Source organism: Myotis davidii, unplaced genomic scaffold, assembly GCF_000327345.1.
Source record: "Myotis davidii unplaced genomic scaffold, ASM32734v1 scaffold73, whole genome shotgun sequence".
In the NCBI taxonomy this organism is placed as follows: domain Eukaryota; kingdom Metazoa; phylum Chordata; class Mammalia; order Chiroptera; family Vespertilionidae; genus Myotis; species Myotis davidii.
The window spans coordinates 5,602,640-5,610,600 of NW_006286675.1; the positions used below are offsets into that span (position 1 = coordinate 5,602,640).

A 7,961-nucleotide genomic window follows, 5' to 3' on the forward strand; every position below is an offset into this window, starting at 1 on the left:
AGATTTGTTCATGTAATGCAGATACATTTTAATTAATATTTTATTAACTTTTTATTGTTTTAATATTTTAATTTGAAATAATCTCATACATGTAAAAAAACTATAAAATACTACAGCATATTATATGTACCCTTCACCCAATTTCTTAGGTGGTAATAATTTAAACAGAACCATTATACAACTAACAAAATTTGGGATATATTTTTCTTATAATCTCTTTAATGTTACTTAATCCATTTACTTTGTTTTTGTTAATCTCACCCAATGATATTTTTTCAAAACTAAGCTCAACATGGGGGAGACCTGGGGTGGGACAGGGGTTGGGTGAAGAGTGGCAAAAAGGAAAAAATCAGAGACATCTATAATACTGTCAACAATAAAATAAAATAAAATAAATTTTAAAAAGACAATTAAGCTAATGGAAAAAATTCTTCAAATATTGGCAGATCCTGTAAACTCTGCTTAAGCAGGAAATTTTTAATTTTTTTATACTTACCAAATACCTAATTATTTTTCTTAAAAATCCCCTCATAATATATACTAAGTAAAGTTTTCTAGCCATAGAGATTCTCACTAAAGCTAATTATAAGGAAACAAATTACAAGACAAGGTATACTAAATTCTAAAAGTGCTACAAATATTTATGTTTGTGATGACTGTTACATTAATGTCCCCCAATAAATCTCACTTCTTGGTTAAAAAAAAAATCAACTAAGCTTGAAATGTCAACAAATGGATTAGGCTAGCCTCATGAATTCAGAAACACAATATAAGATTAATTTGTCTCCATGCTTTCATTCATGTTATTTTTCATACCTGCAATGTTATTCCTTTTTTGCAACATTTATGCAAATAGAGGACACAGCCCAGCTGGCGTGGCTCAGTGGTCGACCTATGAACCAGGAAGTCACATTCGATTCCCCGTCAGGGCGCATGCCCAAGTTGTGGCCTCAATTCCCAGCATGGGGCTTGTAAGAGGCAGCCCATCAATAATTCTCTCGGGGGGGGGGGGATGTCAAGCTGGGTAAAAGGAGACATATGTAAAACTTTAGGCAATAAATAAAATAATTATCTCTCATCATGATGTTTCTATCTCTCTCCCTCTCCCTTCCTCTCTGAAATAAAAAATATATTTTAAAAAAAAATAGAGGTCACAGTTCAAATCCTCCTGTAACCACTTCAGCACTCACCTGTTGTCTCCTTTCTTTGAATTTACATAATACAAATTGAGTGGCCTTCAAAAATTAGCTGTTTTCCTCTATGTTGGAAAGTTTCCTGAAGAGAGGTGTCATATCAAAGTCCATAACAATAATAAGCACACAGTTAGCATTCAATGAATACTTACTAACTCAATGGTAGATCTGAATATATATATATATCTTAGATTTTTGGCTTCCTAATCATCCTTTGCCTCCACATTGCCATATACCAGAAAAAAAAGTATACTATTTTGTTTTTCATTTTACTAGCAAATATTAGACCACCTAGAAAAATTTGGGGCCTGTAAACATTGACATCAATCTTAAATTTATTTTACTTTTTATTTTTATTTTGTTTTATTTTTTTTAATATATTTTATTGATTCTCCACAGAGAGGAAGGCAGAGGGACAGAGAGTCAGAAACATCGATGAGAAAGAAACATCGATCAGCTGCCTCCTGCACAATCCCTGCTGGGGATGTGCCTGCAACCAAGGAACATGCCCCTGATCGGAATTGAACCCGGGACCCCTGAGTCCGCAGGCCAACGCTCCATCTACTGAGCCAAACCGGCTCGGGCTTATTTTACTTTTTAAATGGCCAAGTCTATCATCTCATTTCAGGAAGAAAAACCTAATTACTAAAACACTGGAAAAGAAACACTTATTTCTGCAAAGTGAAAAAGAAAAAGGCAATTGTTACTTCAGAATCCTTGAATGAGCAATGCAAATTCTCTAGGTACAGGAAGAAATTAAGCAAACTCGAAATAAAATCAGATTAGAAAATTGACATTTATAACAGTACACTTCTTCAGTATAACTATAATTCATTGTCGAAACGTGACATACTACTTAAAACATGGAGAAAATACATGAACATTTTGAAAAATTTGGTCAACTGGTCAGATTTTTCTAAACCTATCTCAACAATAAAAAACACACACGGTTTAAATAATGTTTTTCTGAACCTGAACTATACTGCACATGGTACCATTTAGGGATATCTGACTAGAAAAATGATCAGTCACTCCATGAAGCTCTTGATGGGGGGACCTCAAGAAATTAGCTACATAGTTAATAAACTTGGTAATTAATGCATGTAGAAAACTATTGTTCCAGGAACCTTGGTGTCCCAGGAGGACTGCAAGCGATCCATTGCACTCCAGGGAGAGAATGTCTGCTGCCAAGACACAGCTAAAGAATCACCTGTCAGCAGATGAAGGGATGCTAGGAAAATCACCAGACTGCAGCTTTTATATGATTAACCTTTTCCCTGAATTCCAAACCCCTAACCTACTTTTTCCTCAATTCCAAACCCTTCACCTACACTTTTCTTCTCCTTATAAAAAAGGTCAACTTGAGATGACATGTAAGATGGGGTTTACGGTAAATTACCCACCATCTTCTCAGATCACCAGTCATCTGAATATAGCACCCATAAAGCTTCAATCCTTGTCTCTACTTATTGGTTCTGGTAGTGACAAGTAACACAAATGTCGATTTTTTGGGTTTCATTCCCACTCCATCCTCTTTTGGGTAGGTGCTAAGAAATGTGCTTGTTGATAAGTATCTAGTCCCAATCTAATATGAATAAAAAAAATCTAATGTAATTCTACCAGAGTAAAGAAAGAACACATACATAACCAAGCAAATAACTGAAGCCAGAGAATGGATTATTTCACAACATTTGCCACTCAGCCTATCTGGTGATTCTGTTTTCAAGAAACTGACTTCAAGGCCATACTGAAACTAACTTAAAAAAAGGGGGGTGGGGGGGTGGAGGAGCCTAAGAATGAACTAAATCACTGAATCAGAGCTAGAAGGGATTCTAATGATTTTGGAGATGAGAAAAGAGATTAGAATTAGGTCATACAGGTACTGGTAGCAAAGGCTAGAAAATGAAGCTTCTAATTCCCAGAAGAGCTACAGATATTTACTGAGTGCTAGGCACTGTTAGACCAGTGCCCACTCTTGCATATCATGATACATCCCAGAGATGCTCAAAAACATTTAAAATATTAATTTAAAACTTACATTTTCTCTAAAGAAATTTCTGTATTAGAGCAAGACAGTATCCACATCTCTAACAAGCATGTTAAAATAAACAGAGAAAAAAACTTTAGTAGAAAAGAATTTGGAATTCCAAATAATTTACCCTTCCTGTCCTAACTATAAAAATGCACATGCTGTTGTTTACCATTAAAAAGAGTTAAAACCATCAAAAGACATCTCTACCCAAGTTTCATGAGCCAATAGTTTAAGACAAATGAGCCTTATCCTGTTGGGAAAATGATCTGTTTTTGTCACATCCCACTAAAGAATTAGCTCTGTCACAGGATTAAAGTACAGCCATCTGAGGACAAAAGTCTAGGCAGAAAAAGAAACAATACTGAAATTTGATAAAGACCCCTCAGGAATATGGCATTTAGCTGTTTCAATGGCACCTTTCATCTAAGGATCTCAAAACAAATGTTATTTACATTACCAAGAATCAAAACTGTAGCACCGTGGCCTAATAAAAAAGCATATCAATGACCTAGAGCAGCGGTTGCCAACCAGTGGTCCTCGAACCACTGGTGGTCCGTAAGGTCCAATAGGTTGGCGACCGCTGACCTAAAGGGAATTCAATACTGATGTTCTAAACTCAGCCCTCTGCTCTAAAAATCAAGATCTAGTTTTATGTAAAAGTAGTGTGATATAGTAAGAAATATATGTCTTCATTCTTAATTCCTGGTACAGAGCTCCTAAAACCCTTGGAATTTCCTGAGGGATAAGTCTCTTCTTTTATTCATAAAAAATCCCTTTCGCCCTAACTAGTTTGGCTCAGTGGATAGAACATTGGCCGACGGACCAAAGGGTTCCAGGTTCAATTCTGGTCAAGCACACGTACCCCAGCTTGCAGGCTCCTTCCCAGTCTGGGCCCTGGTTGGGGTGCATGCAGGAGGCAACCAGTCGATGTGATTCTCTAACAGCGATATTTCTGTCTGTCTTTCCCTCTCTCTAAAAATCAATGGAAAGTCCAGCCGGCGTGGCTCGGTGGTTGAGCGTCGACCATGGTTCGATTTCTGGTCAGGGCACATACCCAGGTTGCAGGCTCAATCTCCAGTAGAGGGCGTGCAGGAGGCAGCTGATCAATGCTCTCAACATTGATATTTCTATCTCTCTCTCCCTCTCCCTTCTTCTCAGAAATCAATTTAAAAACATATTTAAAAATCCATGGAAAAATATCCTCAAGTGAGGATTAAAAAAGAAAGAAAAAAATCCCTTTCAACCATACCTGAGTTTAAGCTAATGAGGCAACTCTGGGTGGCCTCCGAGATACCTTCAGAACGGAACTGGTTGCCAAAGCAGCCAAGCATCTGAGTAGAAAGCTGGAACTTTCAAGCCCTGCGTCCAATCTGGGAAAGGGAGAGGCTGGAAACTGAGTTAATCATCGATACCATTGATTTAACCAATCATTCCTAGATAATGGAACCTCCACAAAATCCCCTAAACAAAAGAGTTCAGAGAGCTTCTGGATGATGAACACTCTTAGGTACTGGAGGGTGGTGGGCCCAGAGAGAGCATGGAAGCTTCCCATACCTTGCCCTATGTATTTCTTACATTTGGCTGTTTGTGAGTTGTATCCTTTATAATAAACCTGTAAACATAAAGTGTTTTTTGAGTTTTGTGAGTCAACCCAGGGAATTATCAAAACTGAGGAGGGGGTTGGGAGAACCCCCCGAATTTGTAGAGAAGCCAGAATTTGTTGCAAAGCACAGGTGGCCCAGGACTTGCAACTGGCATCTACAATGGGGGCAGTCTTGTGGAACTGAGCCCTTTAACTTGTAGGATCTGCCACTAACTACACGTAGATAGACAATTGAATTGTCAGAAGCTCAGTGTTACAGAATTGGACAATTGGTTGTTATGGGTGGAAGTGGAGTTCTTGCAACATCACATGGAGAAGAATTTCCTGAGACTCTCAGGGGAGGATGAGTAATATCTATTTGGGTAGAAATAAACCCCTGGGTTTTAATGTCCCATTTCCCTCCGTCCTGCCACGGAATGTGTCCTTCAGCAGGGTCAGAATAAAGGCCACTGCTCACAATTTCTGCTTCATATTAAAGTCCAGCATCATGCGTGTGGAGTCAGCACGGCCATGGGCTATGCGCCTGCCAACGCCACCTGGCTATGGAGAGAGAATGTGTGAATGCACAATGAGTGTAGGTCCTGCACGGAGCAAGAGAGGAAAAGAAAGAAGGGAACTCTTTGTCTGGGATTTTAACAGGAGCTTCTTCAAACTAACCAATTAACTTTCCAAGATTTCCTGAGCTTTGCTGGGGTTTACCCCCAAGCCAATCCACTGTTCCCCAGGCTAGACTGATGACAGGCAAGCACCTCCCCTGCCCCACCACTTCTACAGTTCATGTGCCTATCTCCTTCTCCTCTCTCCCCCGACACCCCCACCCCGCCCCAACAATCCAGTCCAGGGAGGGGAAAGAAAGAACTATTAATCCCCTGATAGGAACAATGCTATGTGAAGCTGTAGCTTCCTGGTGAAGCTTCCCAGGTGACCACGATTACAATGTCTGACTTCCCTTTGTTTTCTTTTCTTTATTAATATTAACTAGCTAATTACAACAGAAAGAGTTGTGGTATGGAAAAACACACACACACCAGTAATTCACTCCTAGTGTATATTTGTAAAGCTTGGAGATACAAATGGATTTATTGATATAATGTCTCACTTTACCTTGCTGCACATATATGAAGACCCAAAAATTTGAGCAATGTTGTCAGAATAGTTACTAAAAATAATTAGCGTTAATTTTATGAAATATATGTCATCTTTGTGCCAAGCATTAAGGTTAGGATAAATTATTTCCAGTATATACAACTCTAAAATGTAGATATTGTCCCCAATAGCAGATGTGAAAATTAATCTCATTAAATTTCCAACTGCACACAAGTGACAGAGCTAAAGACTAAACCTAGTTATAACAAACAAACTCTTATATATTATAGCAAGCTTTACTTTTTTAAAAAAATATATTTTATTAATTTTTTACAGAGAGGAAGGGAGAGAGATAGAGAGTTAGAAACATCAATGAGAGAGAAACATCGATCAGCTGTCTCCTGCACATCTCCTACTGGGGATGTGCCCATAACCCAGGTACATGCCCTTGACCTGGAATCGAACCTGGGACCTTTCAGTCTGCAGGCCGACGCTCTATCCACTGAGCCAAACCGGTTTTGGCCAAGCTTTACTTTTTATTATTTATATAAAATTATAAACTCTCCAACAATCCTTGAGAATAATATGTCCCAAATTATGCTCTTTGAAGACTTGTCTTAAAGAAAGACAAGTATGGGGGGTGGGAAGGAGGGACCTCTAAATTCTGATCTACTCCAGAGTTAACTAAGTTTTTCAACCTCTTCTTATGTTTCTATTCCCTCCCTTAGTGATCTCATCCAGGCTCCTGGCTTTAAATATATTCTATTTGACAACAGTGGACCCTTTCTCCTGTATTCCAGATTCATAAACCCAACTAACTACCTATGCAACACCTCTACTAAGTCTAATAGGCATCTATAACGTAATATGTCCAAAACTGAACTATTCTTTCCCTCCACACTTATTCTTTTCAGGCTTCCCCATCTCAATAAATGGCAATGGCATTCTTCCAGGAACTCATCCTGAACTCCATCTTTTCCTTCCCAGCACACATCCAATCTATCAGCAAAGCTAGTTGTCTTTACCTGAAAAATATATTCAGAATCATACCATGTGTCACCATATTCACTGCTACCCATAGTGCAAATGGTCATCTTCTCTCACTTGGACTACAGCAGTAGCCCAACTGCTATTCCTACTTTTGCCCTTGCCCATTCCACCATCAATCCATTACCAACACAGCAGCCAGAATAATGATAATGTCAAAATGGAAATCAGATATCATACCACTACCCAAAACCCTCCAAAGACTTCCCATTTCACTCAGCATAAAAGCTAAAGTCCTGCAAAGGACCAACAGAACTAGCAGCAACTGGGAGCTTATTAGAAATGGGCCCCACCTCAGAACTACAAAATTATAATCTGAATTTTAACAAGAACACCTTAGGTAATTCATATGCACATTAAAGTTTAAAAAGTATTTGCATAAGGCACCACAATAAAAGTACCCACCCTCCCAGGCCCTTGCCATTCCTCAGGCAAACTTCTGTCTCAGGACATTTGCACTTGCCTTTTGCTATGGCTGGAATGCTCTACTTTTATCTCTTCTCACCTCTTTAAACCTTTATTGAAATGTCACCTTATCTGTAAGACTGTCTGTGAATACTCAATCCCTCCCCTCAATATGTCCTATTCCACTTTCCTGTTTTTACTTTTCTCATTGGAACTTGTCATCATAGTTAAAAAGCTGCATTTTTACCTATTTATCTTATCTAGTCCATCTCTCCATATAATATATATAATACTAGAGGCCCGGTGCACAAAAATTTGTGCACGGATGGGTAGGAGGAGAGTGTCCCTAAGCCCGACCTGTGCCCTCTCCCAGTCTGGGACCCCTCGGGGGGTGACCACCTGCTGGTTTAGGCCTGCTCCCCGGGGGATTGGGCCTAAGCTGGCAAGCAGACATCCCTGTGGCAGCCCGGCAGCCCTTGGGGGATGTCCACATGCCAGCAGGGAGCAGACCTAAGCTGCAGTCGGACATCCTTAGTGCTGCAGGAGAGGAGGCAGGAGAGGCTCCCACCACCACCGCTGTACTGGCAGCCATCAT

The 7,961-nt window shown here is 39.4% G+C and overlaps 1 protein-coding gene across 3 annotated transcripts in view; it reads right to left on the reverse strand.

Annotated features, from left to right (window-relative positions):
• Positions 1-7,961, reverse strand: part of TMCC1 (transmembrane and coiled-coil domain family 1) — a 172,535-nt gene that overhangs the window by 158,276 nt on the left and 6,298 nt on the right. The window contains exon 2 of one of the 3 annotated variants that reach the window (XM_015560395.1): positions 4,475-4,595. The exons of 1 other annotated variant lie outside the window; for it this stretch is intronic. The gene's annotated coding sequence lies outside the window, so the exon portion shown is untranslated. The remainder of the gene's footprint in view (positions 1-4,474; positions 4,596-7,961) is intronic. One more of the 3 variants, XM_015560394.1, reaches the window with a different exon arrangement.